General features: G+C 36.9%; 1 long non-coding RNA gene across 1 annotated transcript; it reads left to right on the top strand.

Moving 5' to 3' along the window:
• The first annotated feature begins 5504 nt into the window (after positions 1 to 5504).
• On the top strand, positions 5505 to 18056 carry LOC146763798 (uncharacterized). Its single transcript, XR_014951046.1, has 2 exons — positions 5505 to 13674; positions 17108 to 18056. It is a non-coding gene; the product is annotated as an uncharacterized LOC146763798 (long non-coding RNA).
• Positions 18057 to 18387: the final 331 nt, after the last annotated feature.

Raw genomic sequence — 18387 nt, 5'->3', positions numbered from 1 at the left:
GTAGGAAGTCATGAGATAGTTAGATGTGGTTTATGGCCAAAATGGAAAGTAGTTGCCTCTTATTAAATAAATACATGCTCCCTTTAGCACTTATAGCAACTTATGGCTGGGCCCTTGTAAATGAATATGTTCTTTAGTGAGACTTGATCACATTAACATCTAGGTTGCTTCTCTGCCTGTCACTTGTTTGCACAGTCAGACTGGTGGTCAGTTTTCTGTATTGCTCGACTGGGCTATTTCCCTTTCCTTTGCCACAGAGTGACGAGTGATGACTTATGCAATTGACTTAAATGCATCAAATTAAATAATGCATTTGTTTTCATGCACACAATTGTTTGAGGCTGTCCAAATCCATCCATTTTGGAGTTCTAGGGTCACATGATAGAGCCTTCACAACTAGCTCAGGTCTCTGCTGCCCATGGTGTGGCTTGTTTGTAGGGATCTGAGTCAGGAGTTGATGCCAACCTAAACATCAGAGTGTGGAAGTGATGCCTCCTGAATGTGCAGAGATCTATGGAATTTGTAGAAGCACACATCAAAGTTCTATCTTGTTAAACAGGAAATATTTTGCATTAAACCTGACTTTTCCTCATTTTCAGTCTTATTTTTCTCTTTAAGGATGATAGGACACATTTTATTTTTGTTCAGTTTGAAAACACCTATAAGTGGGTGATACTTCCTTCTCCCCTTTACTTACTTGAACAGTCATGGTAGTAAGACCATATCAGATTTTCTTTTAGCCTCCTGTTTAAGAAGAAGCTCTATTTCCTGACAGTTGCAAAGAACAAAAATTCACCTATGTCCTGAAAACTTTTCTCTCTCTCTTTACAGATTTTCAAAATGGTTCCAGTCATCTAGGTTGTTCATTTTTTTGTTTGTTTTCAAAGATGTTACAATTGCCACACAGCAAGCATTTCTGCTAAATAAAAAAATCTTTTGCTGGTGTGACACTGTGGAAAGCGGAAAACTTGGAAGAGAGGATGATGCAATAAATTGATTTTAAATACTAGTTAGTGACCTTTCTGCATAGCCTGATGATGGAGAGTTTCTCTCCACAATTTCTCTCCAGCCCAAACACCTATGACTGAACCACAAGTCTACTTTCTGAGAGCTGAACCCATTTTGATCTCATTGGTGTCATCCAAGGGAGGGAAGTGGGTATGCATAATGCAGGTGCTGATGAGTGGAACGATGTTTCTCCTCTTGTGGCAGTGACTCCTCTTGTGGCTTGTGCTTTGATGTGGCTTTGGAAACCCTAGCTGTATCTCTGAGCATGAGACTTTATGAGTCTAAGGAATTTCGTGGAAATTCTCTTCACTTGCAAGAAGAGTAACAGCAGCTGATATAAATCAGACATCTATTTTAGCCATTTCTTTTTCCTGTTGTTGTCAGAGTGATGACTAATGTTTCTTGCTTGATGGACAGCAAAATAAGGTGGATAGAACATAGTGAAAAGTTAAATCAAAGTCATCTCTGGTTACTAAAAATCACCATTTGGAAGAAGGGGAAGAGATCCAAAATCTGGGATCTCAGATTTTGCCTTTGGCTTGAATGTCAGTCATCAATATGAAATTTTCTGAGTCTGTAGAATTTAGATTTTGAATAAGGTAAATTAAATAAGGTAAATTAAATTAATATAAATTAAAATAAATTAAAATAAATATAATTTATAGACCTTTCTGTTAATTGACCCTGACCCTGTCAAGGGTCTCATTTAGCCCTCACTCAGTTATCCAGTGTAGGTGAGAGAATGTTCAATGACCTCAGTGTGGGGTTAAATCATGCTTGAAGAGCAAGTCTTCTCCTCCCTTGAGACAATGTACCTGTCCAAGGAAACTTCAGAGATGTTGAAAGAGGTGATTCATGGTTTGAAGAAGCTGAAAGCTATTCAGATACTTTTTCAAAATAATAATGGAATATTATAATGTACAAATTGAAAACCATACATAAATGTTTTACAATTTAGAAACTCCCAGAACACTTCCCCTCAAGTAAAATATAACTGAGCCATTTGTCCAGAATCACAGAAAGAGATTGCTGCTTCTTCACTACTGGTAAGACTTATACCCAATTTCAAAAGGTAATGTATTTGGAAGGAAAAGAGGAACAGGGGAGCCCAAAGAGGGGAAAATGTTGTGGGCAATGAATATCTACTGGCATCTGTCAAACCAGGGCATTTGCTGTCTGTTCTACAAGCTTATGAGTTATATCAAGTAAGATTTCTTCATTATATTGGATGTACTTTATTTTAACCAAGGAAAATTCTGAGATGACTTAAACTGATTTTGTGGTAAACATAAGAAAACCTAAATAGCTGTTTTATTATAGCTCATTGTGCAAGTGTTGCTTCATAATAAATCATTGTACTCTTTAGAAACAAGTTTGAAACAAGTGCATAAATATTAAATGGCCCCAGGAATAAAGACATTTTTAGCAAAATTATTGAGTGTGGTTTGCCAAATCCATTGGGTAATCCAAACTCCCCATAGTCATTTAAGGACCAATGTGTACTAGCATTTATAGTAATGTAAATCCACTGTAACTCTCTTGAAATCAATAGAGTTATTCAAAATTCACATAAAAATAGTTTGGTCTCTAAAATATAAACAACATAATTGCCTGGAATTCTATCTGTTAGGATAAAAGAAGAAAAATTCTATACCTCTCAGAAATGGGAACTAAAGCTATCTGTAATGTATGTGTATATTTAAGCAAAAAAATAATATACCGATTTCATTCATGAAATAAAGATCTTATACCCTAATCTGAAATGTTGAAGCAGAAGTTATTAATTTTAAAAATAAAATGCTGTTCTACATTTTAATAATTGCAGTAGAAAAAGAAGACAAGATCTGTGGCTTTTCCAAAGCAGAGGCATTCAGACCAATAATGCTGATTGGAGACCTTTATGCTTTTAGAAAGAAATAATGGAAAAAAAGGCACAGTCAGTTTCTGATACTCCATAGATCTCCCACATCAGTTAGGGATTGCCATGTTGTGTCTTATTATCCAAATCTTAAATCACAGCTGCTCAGATTATCATTGTCTCCTCTCTGACACAGCCTTACAAGATAAAGTTTGCCTGATGAGTGGGCAGGAATGGGAGACAGCTTGAGTCCATGAGAGACATGAAACTTCAAGGTATCCATCAGCAGGAACACAATTATGCTACAGTCCTGATGGCATAAAGGAAGGACTGAAGACCTGCAGCTCCCCAGTGAAGCACATGGCAGTGACTTGGGGGACTCCCTAAAATGCAAATTATTGCCTCAGAGTGGAGCAAGGGGCTGACACTGAGAGTGAGCAAAGACCAGGCAGTGAGGCCTGATCCAGGGCCTGTCAGAAGGTTGAACATCCTCCCATTTACTCATGGGCAGCAAATGGATGTTCATTAGTGCTCTTCTGCCAGGGGATTCTCTTTTTTGGAGGTGTTCTGAGAAGCAACAAACTGGTGAAGGAAAACACTTATTCAGTGGTGGAATTACAGATATATTTTTTGCTGCTCAATACTCCTGTTGGAAGGAACACTGAGCAGTATCACCTTCCCCTTACTGTATTTACTTTTATATGGAAAAGCAGTTACAGCCCATTTCAGCCCAGCAGGTCTGTACTACAGACTGTGTGCATCTGGGATGCTTTTACAAAAAACACACACTAAAGCATCTGGGATGCTTTTACCCAGGAACATCACTTGAGGTCCAAGCAGGGCCCCAAGGTGCTGTGTGCAGCCTCACAGAGCACAGCAGACACAACTTCTGAGAGCTCCCCTGCTAGGACATGACCGCTGACTTACTCCCTACCCTGCTATCCATCAGGAACAGACTCAGTCACAACTACAGGGGACAGGGGATGACTTCAGGACATAGTGTCGTATATTTGAGTGCTTGATTTATGAAACATAGCAAAGGCAAAACAAAGCTGGAATGACTTGTCTGTAGGAAAGCTCCCCAGCTCTCTCCTAGCTTCAGCTAGGAGACATGCCTTTTAATGAAACCTCAAAACATTTACTATAAAATGGAACAATTTGTATTGTATTCAATAATGTTTTCAAAGGACTTTCAACCTCTGTCTGCAGGTCCCTTTTCTTACAACATATGATCTATAACACAATCATTTCCCTTCCCCCCCCACCAATAATCATATAACAGAGATATGCATTAGAGAAAATGTGTATAGGTTTGCTTCTATTATAGTCATGATCAAAAGGCTATGATATATTGAAATATTTGCTTTGTAAAAATATATCTGTTATCATAGTGTTTCTTAACATAAATGGTGTATTTTCTATAATGTGCTCCTTCTAATGAATGGTTCAGTGAAGGCATGAGAACCAAGCTATGTGGGGAGAATGCAGTAATTTCTCTTACCGTGCAGGAATTCTGAATACAAGTAAATGCATGCCAAATTTTATTGCTTCTAAATCTGAATAATTGTATTTCTGAGCTGTGCATCTGGGTAGATAATAAAGCCACAAAACAATTTAATGAAACATATAAAAAATCAAATGACATTACTAAATATTATAATATGCAGAAAATATATTTTGCATATTGTCACCTAATCTTTCATCCACCTACTAACAAATAATGCAACAATAATTGAAAGTCTTATTATCCATCTACATAAATTGAGACCAAATTTACCTTGTTTCCTTTTCTTTTTTTGTGTGTGTGTATGTGTGTGTGTGGACATAAATGTGAGATTGATATTATAGCGTTATGTTTATGGTACATTTTTTCCACAATAACTAAGGTGACCAACATAAGTCTTTTCTCCATTCAAATCAGTCCTCAGTTCATACTGTGATTATGTTACCTATTCAAGAGGCAAGTCTTGAATATGTGGATTGTTTTATGTGTTTGACTCTGCAGGAATGAGATCTAGAATACCATAAAGAAAGTGGAAGTCCTCATATATAAATTCAGTGTCTGAAGTTTACAGGTATGGACTGCCCTCACCATCCATTATAGACGAAGGACAGATATGGGTAATGCAGAGGGCAGTACTGCTGACTCATTCACAAACGCTATTTTAAGACAAGGTGAACTGCCCTTTTGGACGTTTGTGTTTCTTTCTGTTGACTCTTAAGGAATCATAAATGGCTAGCTTAGAATTAGATGTCTAACTTTCAGAGGACCATGTGAGATAACAAGAATCTAATCTAAAGAGGTTAAAATACAGACTCCAGGAGGGAGGGACATCTTTTGTTCTTACAATGATTCTAGCACTCTGTCACTGATTTATTCTGCTCTGCCATGGAAGAGGTCATTGCAGACTTCCAGCTGGTTGTAATGTCTGGATTTAAAGGACAGCAATCTGAACTGTCTGCTGCAAAATGTCTTTTGCAAAGGTGAACCTGTGTCATCAAAGGACGCACAAACAGTAGGAAAAGGACCAAATTTCCCAAAGACCAGAGCTTGGTAATGTTGTTCTGGCTTTACTCAAGACAGCTATCTCCCCTTTCTTTCCTTGTGAAGTGTTGGCTCAGATTCTGAGGTGCTTGTATGGAGAACTCTCCACTCAGAGGTTCCGTAACATTGAAGGCTCACTTGATGTCAGCACAGGAAATTGTGCAAGGTTAAAAGTAGGTAAGATTTTGCCTTGTTTCAAGAATACAGAACCAACTGCTTTTTGATAGTTCCCATCTATATATACACCCATCTATGCTCCCAATGAAAGTTTATCACCACCATCCTACCTATACCTTTGCTCCCAGAAGGAAAACATTTATGTCCTCTCTTCTTTACTCTGCTTTCATACATCAAGCTCAGAGTCTTGAGCTTCACTTTATAAATTATGGAAAGACAAACCTGGGACTGATAAACACCCTGAGCCTATTAGTGCAGACTTCTTGTGAAAGAAGGAACTGTCCACAGTTTTCCTGAAATAAGAAAGAACCACTGTATAAATTATAATGTTTTCTGCTCTGGGTGTCAAGTGCACTTCTGCATTCCTTCTGGTCTTAGACAACTCAAATTGAAAGAGTAATTGAAATTGATATGAAAGAGTAATTGAAAAAATAACAATTTTCTTATCAGAAGAATGAATAAAAAAGGCCTGGACCTCACTAACCCTGGTTGCCACATTTGTTGAGGTGTTATTGGGATGAGCAAAAAAGCTTTTTTAAGAATGCAAGAATAAATATGCTGAAAAATAGATATTAGGAATTATCATATAGAGATTTTGTACAGCGAAATGGTGAGCAGAATAATCAATGCATATAAAAATATTCTGCTTCCTTGATCGAAGAATCAAATGCCTGTAGACAAGTTTCTGTCTCACTCGTATCATGGTAATTTATTGTGCTTCACAGAATGCAGAAGAAAACTTGGCCCTTAATCTGTGAAAGGAAGTTTTCAGGATGAGGAATTTGATTTGACTTCAAAGAATATGAATTGGTTCTTTCTGTTCTGCAGTCAATTATTCCTTTTCAATGCAACTCCCTTTGGGAATAAAGTTTTCTCTGATGAGGTTTTCCCTTATACATATTATACACTGAAATCTCCCTGGATTTAGCCTTGCCTGAGATCCTCCCTCCCTCCCTCCCTTCCTCCCTTCCTCCCTTCTTCCCTCCCTCCTTTCCTCCCTTCCTTCCTTCCTTTCTGCCTTCCTTCCTGCCTTCCTGCCTCACTCCCTCCCTCCCTTTTTCCCTCCCACCCTCCTTTTTTTCTTTCACTCTTCCTCTTCTTCTTCCCTATTTTTCTACCTCCTTCAAGCTAAGATTTCCCTACAATTTATGGGAGATTTATTTAGACAGCCACTACCTAAATCAGAAGTAAAATTCAGGTAAAGAGCATGATTAAATCTTTGAAGCTTAAACGAAGGAAATTACATTGTCTAGTGTGTCTAATGGGAGATTTATGTTTCAGATATTTGCTTTATATATGATTTATGATGTCATATAAAGTTTAAAAAATAAAACTCCAAGAGGTCAAGATCTGGGATTGAATAGCTGTCTGCTTCCTAAAATTGGAAAAAAAAAAAGTTAAAACCAATATAACACATTATTTCTGAAATTAACTCTTTATTTGAAGGAGTAGTAATGACCTTTAATCTTTTTCATATTTTTAGATATTAAAAATGTAATTATTTAAATAATATATTTTTCAGCCAGCATAAATATGGAAAATGTGTTTCTAAAATAAATCTCCCTGCAGTTACCTTTTGTGATGATCCTGATGTGGTGATGACTGCTATTTGTTTGGTTTTTATTTTTTTTAAGGAATAATATTAATTAATTAATTAATTATGAATTAACTAGTATAAGTTTTTTAATGCAGACCAAAATACGGGGTTTTACAGAAAAAGTAAATTTGCAAGTGAACGTAATTGTAACGTATAATCCTAGACTCAAATTTAATTATTTTTTTGGAAGGATTGAAAGGTAAGGTTTTTTAATGAAACTTTCAGATAACTTGCTATTAATTACTGACCTTTGCCTCCCATACTTTCCTCTGGCCAGATGTGATGATGTTTAGGAATTTAACTGGAAAAATAACTATTTAGGAAATATTTCCCATAGTTGTAAACACAGAGTTTGTAGCTCAGTTAAATGGCTACTGTATATTTAGCTGGGGATTAATATGTAGGTTTGGTATGTTTCTATTTTCTGTAATTTAGCTATATCTACTCCACCTTTCTCTCAACCATAAAATCTCAGAAATATACTCCGAGACATAAATAATAAATAGACATTTATAATAAATAGACAAGGGCTATTTAAATTATCAGAATTTGTTAAGGAGATGTGATTTCTGTGTTTCAAAGTGATGCATAAATGGTGTATGGGCAGAAAAATAGGAAAAAAAAAGTGTTATATTTTCCTAGTTTTTATGTATTTCTAAACTTTCCTAACAGTCAATTAAAATTGTCATTTAACCTACTATATATGAAGTGTTAAATATCTCCATATGATGCCTTAAATGCAAACAACAAAATATTCCAAAATTATAATTGGAAATGAGGAAGTGAAGTAGATTGTAAACCTGAACTTAAACTGATTTTTCAATTTCAATGTCCCATTATGCAGAAGCATAAAACACAACAACAACAACAAAAAAAGGAGATCAGATTCTTCATTAAAAAATTGAGAACCAAATTACTCACTCTGGAATCACTCTCTGGAAAGGGGGAGTATTGCAGACTATTTGGAGGATTCATATGGGTAGAAGCTATGCCTCATTCTTCCTTTTTTATAGGTGAGAGGGAAGGCCTGGTACTGTTTTTTCTTGCTATATGCCTTCAAGACATTAAAAAAGGGTGATATTCTGTGATCTAAGGTGAAATTTATTCAGACAAGGAAACATCTCTTTTTTAGATACTCAGCTTTTCTTTCATGTTTTCCATCTTTTATTGTTAAATGGGTCACAAGACTTACAACCTACCCACCTTTTAAAACTATCCATGCTTCCTTCTCTTGTCTAACTTAACCAGCAGTGATTAGAATTGCTTGATATTTCAGGCAGAGGTGTGGGGTGGAAATGCTCTAGCTTACTGGTAAGCCAAATAGGCAGTGCTGGTCTCACTGGTAGCAGGAAGATAAGTGGTTTAGCATCAGACATTATATACTTGGAAGAAATAAAAAAATCACGAAAAATATAAATAAAAAAGAATGCAAAGTTTTATTGTCAAGCGCGGCTGTCACTTCATGAAACCAGAGTCATATATAAGATATATGTGACATACTAATAGGAAGTAATTTACCCAAGGATGTTTTTGTGCCTTGAAGTGCCTTCAACATTTCTGCTTTGAAAACTTTGCAAGTGTGTACGCATCAGAGCAGTTACCGAGGCGCTGAAGTTCCCAATTTGTGCACAATGTGACTTTTATAATGCTATTAAACTCATCTCATGGAAAGTGGTGTGCACAAAACAATGATACATGAGATCTCAAGGAGGTTGCTGAGTGGGGGAGAAGTCTGGAGTGAGTAGAAAGCTTTTATAAAGTCACTTTGAGAATGCACCTCTGTTCCAGAGGCCCTCTGTTTATTCTCATTGGAAATTGTCTCTTGTGCTTTGGGTGGAGAATCATGCATGCGCTGGTTTTGTCTGGGGTAGAGTTAATTTGCTTCACAGTATCTACCACAGGGCTGTGTTTTGAATTTTTGCTGAAACAGTGTTGATAATACAGAGCTGTTGTCATTATCACTGAGCAGGGCTTGCACAGGATCAAGCGCTTTTCTTCTCACCTCACCTCAGCAGTGGGTGGGTGCACAGGGAGTTGGGATGGGACAGAGGCAAGACAGCTGACCCCAGGTGATCACAGGGATATCATTGTAGGCATCACTCAGCATACAAAAGAAAGTGTGTGCAGAGAGTTTGGAGTGATAGCATTTGTCTTCCCAAGTCATTGTTGTGTGTGATGGATCCCCTGCTTTCCTGGGAAAGAACCTGCCCGCTGATGGGAAGTGCTGGATGCATTCCTTGTTTTGCTTTGCTTGTGAGTGTGGTTTTTCATTTATCTGTTAATTGTCTTAATGAAAAACCCATGTGTTTCTTCACTTTTGATTCTGTCCCAATCCCACCATGGCCAGGTAGTGAATGAGTAGCTGTGTGGGGCTGAATCATGTTCAGACTATGACAGTGCTGCTTGCATTCCTTATCCCCTCAGTATAATAAATTACTTGCATCTGTTTCTTTCATTAAACCAAATTTATTATGATACTCTTCTATTTACCTCTAACATGGGGCAGAGGCAGCCCAACATTCCCTCCTGTCCCTCCTGAGGACTGACTTGAAGGGATGGCCTCAGAGGAGTCTGTAGGATGTGTGACTCTACTAGTCATGCAATCAGAAACAAAAGCTCACAATTTTTCAGCTGGAGTGAGACTCTTTTCTCCTACACCCTTGCTCCTGCCTTGCCAACTGCCCTTCTCTTTTCTCATCTGTCTCCTTCTGCATCCTGAATGTAAATTCAGGAGAATTTTTGTCACCTGTGTGAACAATAGCAGATCCACAGTGCCCAGTCCTGGGCACTGGGTGTTCAAGGAGTGCATTGGAACACAAAAAATGCCCACAATTTTGCAGCTGAAAATGCCCTCTCTCCTCCATTTTTTTTGTGTTCTGGGACAGTTTTGAGCATTACTTTTGCCCCATGGGAAGCAAACTGAGGGCACAAATTAATTACCTACAGAAAAGTGGTGAGATGGTGGTAGACCTGGGGAGACAGGACACACAGATTTCCCCGTATGATGGGAAAATCTAAATGCATGATTTTTATTTGTTCATTCATAAAATACAAAAAAAAAAAATCCTTGAGAACAAATAAATAAATGTCTTGTATCAAAATTAAACTGTAGAGGAAAAAAATTGAGGGAGTTGAAAGTCACTCCAAATACTTTGCTGTACTAAATTCAGACCATTTAATTCACAGTAAAACTATATATGATTTTTTAAATGCATTAAACCAATGATTTTTTTTAAGCTATTTTGAGATTTTAAAAAGAAATATCCCATGTGGAATCTTTTCCCACAGTACAGGTTGCCACCATCACTGTGTTTCATTTGTTTTCCTCCTTGCATGAAATTTGATTGAAAACAATAATTTTTTAGGCATTTTGAAAGATATAATTTTCCTCACCAGGCAGACACTCTGACAACATTGTTTTGAACAGCTTTGAATAGCAGTGGCTTTGGCTCTGGAATGCTGTGACCAGCTTAAGGCCTCTAAAGGAAGAGTGCAGACAGAAACTCCAGACTACTCAGGATTTGCTCAGGCTTGGATTCAACAGCTAGAAACAAATAAAACCCAATATAGCTGGGTTTAGGTGTAGGAATATCTGTTTAGCTAGGAAAAGGAACATGCTTGGCTCTGTCCTCTTTCTCCACTGGCCTTTAGAACTGAGTTTGCTGTACAGCAAATAAATGGCATTAAAGCCAGGAAAAAGCAGCAGAAGAAGATGAGCCAACTTAAGACCTAATCATGAGGTGGTCCAATTAATAAATTTTCTTTTGTGCATGCTTCCTTCCACCTGAAGACACAGCTTGAGTCTTTTTCTGGGGTGTGAATGAAAAAATATCTATATGTGAGCTTGCACCCCTGTTTCTCTCCCTTCCCCTTCAATTTTCTTAATGGTATTCAGAGAGAGTCATACTTTTATTTTTCAAATTACACCAAGGCATTGTATTAAATATAGGATTTGGGACTTGGCAAATCAATAAGCACATTGTACTCCTATGGAGACAAAAGGTGACTGAACAGTTTAGCCAGCCGACATACAGGCAAAAGTAATACTCCACGGTAAGAGGATTGCTGGCTCTATTGTTGAGCCCACAACAGGAACCAACTTATTGCAACATTAATTTCCCATCTCACATGGAAGTTATTTAAGGGAGAAGACTAACAAGCAAGCAGTGCCCACAGTTTAATCCTATTGTCACCCTGATGGATTTATATTTGCTGCTGGGTTGTAAAGGTGGAATGAGGCTGCTTTGTTATTATTTCAACTGAATTTGTTGGGGGAAAAAAACAACCCTAGGATTAGAAAAACATGGCTTCTGCTACCTTTAGATAGTCAGGAACTGCTGTTCTGTTAGTGTAGGTATAAGATGACTAAAATTATATCTTAGTGATGCAGAAATTCTTCACTCAGGAATGATAGAAATATTTTTAACTGCAATTAAGGTTTGTGAAATGTCTTTTTTTTTCTTTTATACATCTGTTCTTATGACTTCATTTCTCACTTGCCTTTTTAAAATTTGCATAGCAGCAGTCACAGCAGTACATGGGGCCAAGTGTAGTAGTTACTGCATGTTTCCTGCTCTTAGTATCTTTGAAATATTTGTAGAAATTCATCTATAGATGTGTATTTTCTCTGTAATGAGAAAGGGATCCTCTAGTTGGTTTTGCAGTTACAGGCAACTACTTTGGTGATGCTGAACAGCAGCAATAGATGTCTCCAATAGGCCAGACAATCAAATATTTACTTCTCCATATTTGGACTAGGTGTCAGAACCTGTGGTGATCCTTTTTAGCACAAAGCTGTTTAACCTTACTTGCAAAGTCACAGCTTTGGACTACCACACAGAAATAGCTCAGATTAAGTTCAAACAAATCTTCCACTAATGGTCATCAGAATTGCGCTAAAGTCAGAAAGTGTCACAGTGGTTTGTATGAGAATGATGACTATACCTGTAGCTTTTATGGCTTCCTTTGAAAGGGAGTGCTGCTTTTCAAGGTATTGACAGTCAGAGTGAGTAACATAGGAGTAAATCAAGAGTTGCCATTTTTTCTGCTGAAATCACAAAACTGGGTCATTTACAGGTAGTCACCATTTCTTGTGCTTAGGAACTCCAAGGAAGTTTTATTTGAAAAAATAAACAAAAACCCACAATTTTTTTTGGAATGAAAATTACCTCAAATTTTTTTGTGTGTGTTTCTAGTAATGCTTATGATTTTGTTCTTTAATTTTTGTTTCTTTGTTCGGGGCTTTTAATTCTTTTTTTCTTTCAATTTGCTGAAGCACATACCTGCAAATGTACACTCAACATTTTTATCTTAATTTTGCTTACAGGCAAAAAAATAAATCCACTCCAGCATTAACTGAAAAAATATTTTTGCTGACAGGCAACTGGCCTAAAGCAGAATCTTTCTTCTCTAATGCACACACAAAGGCTGTCTTCCTCCCCACTTCATTTGACTGCATCAGTCTAGCATTCAGAATGGCACCACGGCTCTTCTTAATGCTCCTCATTATGTCATTTAGTTATGTATGTTTTTTTTTCTTGCGTATGCATATTATATTTTTTGCTGCTCAATACTCTATTCCATATGGATGGAACACATTCAAGAGCCTGTCAGCCTGACAGTCTTTCTCAGTCTTCTTTAAAAATAATCTCTTTAAGTATTTCTTGATCTAGATTTCTGCCTTATGCTCTTTGGTGCAAAGAACATATATGATTTTTAAGTACAAAGAGTTCCTTTCTACAATTAGTAAACCATTTTCAAGGGTGGAAATCTGATATGATACACAGTTCTCTAAAAAGACAAAATATGCAAAATATCAACCAGTCCTCTTCACATAATCCTGGTGCTAGCATTAAAGGTTTATACTCCCCAAATACCTTCTTTCAGATAGATTTGAGGCAAGTCTATTGGAAGTGTCTGTCTAGCACCATGTTAAGTCCTCTGTGAGGTCCCCAGTTTCCTCTTATAGCTTGTTCCTGAACTTCAGCAGCCATCATCCTCCAGCCTAACTCTGAAATCTTTGATCAGAAATTACTGCAGATCCCTGCTCCATGGCTCATTTGCATTTAATATAACTATAGCTATTTAAAAATTATGAATTTGGGATTCATTTCACCTAATTTTAGTTAACTGCAGGGTAAGTGTCTACATAAGAGCTGGTTTTGTGAGCTCCAGTTGCTAAAATTGTGTGTCTCCTCAGAGGGATTCCGCTGATTAAACACCATGCCTACTTCAGGCAGAGATAGATTATTCACCAGAATTCATCAGACCTCCCTGGAAAAGGATCCTAAGCATGAGGTTCATATTGCAACACAAGAGGCACCTGGAAGGTCCTGTGTGCTGTCCTCCAGCCCAGCCTGGATACCCTAGATCATCAGATGTCAGTGCATGCTAGTGAGCTGAGCCATGAATTTCTTGGAATTTCTGAGCTGTCTTTGTTCCCTCTGGAGTCAGCAAGGAGAGAGAACTGGGAGGAACTTGTTTTGGGAGGTGGGTATTCCTCACTATTAGCTGCCTACATTTTAAGTCTGATGGAGTGGTCTGTAGTGAGGATCATTCTTGGATGCTTATGGCAGATAATGTAGATCTTTTAATTGTGCTTTTAGAGAAACACATCGTTTTGTCATGCCTTGAAAGTGAATCTTAATCTTCTTTGGTTTGGAAGGTTGTTTCTGCCCTTCATTTGTATAGGAGCCTAGGGCAGGTGCCTACTTACTTATTTCCATTTTTCTTTACCTGAGCAATAAATACAGGGTTTTTATTATTTATTATTAACACTGATACAGCACTGATTATATACAGACATATTTAGTATCACATTACGTTAGATGTTGTAAAAATAAATCAAATTATACAATTTCTATTCTATAGAACTTGCAGCCTGAAAAAAATGTGCAACAAAAGTGTCCAAATAAAGATGTGACGTTGGTAAGGAGGAACAAAATTAATCATACAAAATCCATAGTCCATCAGAAGTAGCAATTATAAGTCATTACCTGATATTTTCCAATGCTTCTACATGTTTGAATGAAAGTATCTACACAGGCTAATGCCAGTGCAAATGAATCGTATAGGGGATAAGTAAACAGGCTTGCTATATTTGGGAAAATAAATGTTTGTATTATGCCAAAAAAAAAACAGGAAAAAAACAAAACTCAACATGCCCCTCCTCCTCCCCCCCCCCAAAAAAAAAAACAAACCACAACCAAAAAAACCCCACAAATATATTTGTTTTGAAATATTTTGAAGAGAATTCCATTTACATTTAGTAAAATTCATTGTTTTGGAAATGAATTGCTTTATGTTTAATGTGCAACACTTCAGCAAAAGATTATGAAAATTTAATTTTAATTTTTTTTTCTACAATAAGCATATTTTTGCAGCGATTATAGTAATAGTAGTCTATTTGGATTGGAGAAAAATATACCATGACAGGAGAAACAGATTAGCTGTATAGGGGAGGTAATATATATATTGGACTAAAGCAAATAAGACAAACATGCACAGAAGTGCAGACCAACTTAACACACAACCTTCTCTCTAGAACAGTGTCATGCTGTCATGCCCTAGGTGCTAAAGCACCCGTGTACAATCCTAGACAACATCCACAGTTACCAGAGAATAGCAGTCCCATATTGAGAATTGCTTTTGCAGCATAGCTGAATCTCAGCCGAAAGATTTGATGCTAAGAATAACAGATTTTGTGCATTAGATGCTGATGTAGCTAATTTAATTGTAAAATATACTGTATTTTACTAATTTGGATGTACACATATGCAGTCACCTATGCAGGACTGTGACCTAAACCTACAACTTAAGCAAGCATGATAGAGTCCAGCACATGTCTAAGAACAGGTACCTACTCACACGTTGTCCTAACTGTTGAAGGCTTGTCTTCACTGTAAAAGCTTCAGATTGTATCTGATAGTGAAGTATCCAGATAAAGGAAATAATGCATATGATTGAATTAAAGAAAAAAAGAAAAAACAAAACAAAACCAAACAAAAAATAAAAAAAAATCCACAAAACAACAGGATATATTATGAGGAAAGGCTGAGAGAACAGGGATTTTTCAGCCTGGAATAGAAAAGGCTTTAGAGTAACCTAATTGCAGCCTTCCACCTTCCAAGAGAGCCTACCAGAAAGATGGACAGGAATTTTTTTTACAGGAGTGTGTACAGCCTCAGGGAGAATGGCTTCAGGCTGACAGAGTGGAGGTTTGCTTTTCATAACAGGAGGCAATCCTTCCCTGTGAAGGTGGTGAGACACTGGCACAGGTAGCCCAGAGAAGCTGTGGGTGCCCCAACCTTGGAAGTGTCAAAGGCCAGGCAGGATGGGGCTCTGGCCCCATCACTCCAATCTGGCTGGAATGAACACTGGTAAGGTTGCAACAAGATGATTTTTAAGGTCCAGTCTAACCCTGGTTATTCTATGATTTTTTGGGATTCTATGTACAGAGCACAACCTTACTTTTCTAGTTAGGATTTGCTGAGTGTGTTGTTTTCTCCTGTTGCACAAAGATGCAGCCATTCCTTCTCCTGTGTAAAAGCAACTGCACAACTGTCAACATAATGCATGGACTGAAAATCTAACTTTTAACATTCTCCAATTTTTGTTTTACCATGAGTACCCAAATTTCTTAGAAAATTGTTGAAAAGAAGCTATTCCTCAAAGTTGTCCAAAATTGTAGGAATTTGAAGTCTATGAATCAGAAGATTATTTTCTTGTGTCTTATGTGTTACCCCTAAAAGTATTCCCTGCTTTGCTCATTAAAAATGAACCATTTAAATAAGTAAAGATGGGAATGAGTAGTGTCTCAGTCTTACCTATCACAATGGAATACCTCTGTTGGTTATTCTTTGGTTGTTAACATACTGTATCTAATACATAGTAGTGACAAACTGCAAACACCATGGAAAGTTGCATTGATTATAATATTAATTCAAGAGCAAACAAGACAGATCTTTTTTTTTCTTTAATTCAGGGGGAACAAAACAAAGCATAGAAATTGAACATAAACAGAGTTGGGATCTGCAATTCATTTTTCTTGTTTACTGGGAAATTGGGCCTAGTTAAGTTTCAAAAATGCTAATGAGGAAATAAATTAGGTAGCAATTTTCCAAGGCAATATCTCATTGGATTTGTACTTGTTTACTTTTATCTATATTTGTCCTTGTTAACCCCTTTTTTCCCAGCCATTCAATTTCACTCACTTTGCTTTTCCCTCTTCCTCTATTTGCATATTTGTTTGGTATGATAGCATTTATACATTTCTAAGAAATTCATATCCACACATCACAGAAAAGAAAGAGGAGCATAACCCACTTTGAGGGTCTTGTACTCTCAATAACAACTGAATGACACATCACTCCCACTGGACTTCCAAGAATCTACTGACATTTGGCTATTCAAAGTAAAGTTAACAGTAGCTCATTGAAACCAGTGACTTAGGCCAGCAGTAAATACTTTTGAAAATTCCATCCTTAATCCCCAATAGTTTCTATTGACCTTTGTGAGATGCTTCTGTACAAGGACACTTTAACTCTAATGAACCTTAAAAACAAGAGGCAAATTAAGTGGGTTTTTTTTTGTTTTGTTTTGGTTTTGGTTTGTTTTTTTTTTTTAAAGCAAAATAATATACTCATAAATTTAAACATAATTCTCCTATAAGCATATTTGGGTTTTTTTGGTTTTTTGGGGTTTTTTAAGTGAGAACTATTTCACCATCATAAGAAAAATTTAAGAGTAAATTATTGCATGAAATTAAAGATATATGGCTCAATGTAATGTCATTGCACTATAATTGCCTTAAGATTTGCTCTGGGCAACATAATTAGTGCATGGGCATCAATCCGGGTAGAGAAAAGACAATGCACTTGCATCAGAAAATTCATCTGCAATGCAATTCCTTTCTGTTTCACAGGATTGTCACCATTAAGAAGTCAATTTTCAAACCCCATATAGTGACTTTGAGAATGGCACTCGAGGACCTGCTGATATAAAACCTATCATTATCAGGTAAATCATTTCCCAAAGCAGTGACAGATATTCAACCTTATTTTCAGAGATAAAGGAATAGTCTTCATCACAGCTCCTCTGCTTGTTGGCAATTTCAGTAAAGAGGCCAAGAGGTGAATAGCCTGCAGAACTTGTTCTCTTTTTTTCATGCCTTGGGTTGACTTTTTTAAGTTAAAGACCTTTTGGAGAAAGTTTGCCCCCTTGCAGTCTTTTTTTGCAAAAAGTGGCCATGTATGTGAATTTCGAGCAACCAGCAACACCCATTGCTAAAGGGCAGGAGCTAACCAGGGAAAGGTCATTCCAATTCACAAAGGGCTTTGATATTTCAGAATAGCTGACTTTGTTATGAACTGAAGGAGAACCTCACATTTCAAATTCTTTGTGCAAAATAAAAAATGTCACGGTCTTCAGGAAACCCACCAGAAGAGCCATCCTGAAGTGATGAACACTGGAATCTCCTGGGAGGGTGGCTGTACAGAGGTTCCACAAGTTTTCTGTTTCCCTTACCCTACACATTTAAAATGGGAAGCCACATCAGTAACTAGCAAGATGAGGAGGCTTTCATGAACTGAAGATCCAATAGCTTCAAGTTTTCATCTTACCTTCCATATAAAGAGGCACAGTGGGATCCTGGCAATCCCCGTAGCCAGTCAGTGGAAAAGATGGAGAGAGACAACTTTTTTAATGGAACCCAGTCTTGGATTTCAACACAGCTCTATCAACATTCAATAGCTGTCATAAACACATTTATATTTGATGAATTTTATTTTATAAATTATCACCTCCTGAGGGAATATTATTATTCTGGACATTTCTACTAAACAGTAATGAAGATAAATAAAGCACTTCTAGAAGTTTTGTTGTTGTTTGTTTGTTTGCTTTTCAGTTTTACTGCTATTTTATTTTGACTGCTTATACATAATTTTAGGGGCCACAATCCCAGGTTTAATAGTTTTTTTTTCATGCTTATTCATTCTTAGTTTGTTTTTCAAAAATCTTTGCTATTGCATACTTCTATTAGCATATTCATTCAATGTCAAATATAAAGTAGATTCAAAAAATAGTTTTTATTTGGTTTCTTTAATTTGTTTGTTTGGGCTTATTTATTTTTTAGAACAGTGAAGTGAGTGTGACTCCCTTCTGTCCTAGATGTATAGCTGGGAAAAGACAGAAAAACTTTTCTGA

Source organism: Lonchura striata, chromosome Z (assembly GCF_050655825.1).
Source record: "Lonchura striata isolate lonStrDom1 chromosome Z, ASM5065582v1, whole genome shotgun sequence".
Classification (NCBI taxonomy): Eukaryota; Metazoa; Chordata; class Aves; order Passeriformes; family Estrildidae; genus Lonchura; species Lonchura striata.
Note: the sequence above shows the minus strand (reverse complement) of the source record. Positions and strands in the feature narration are given on the sequence as shown.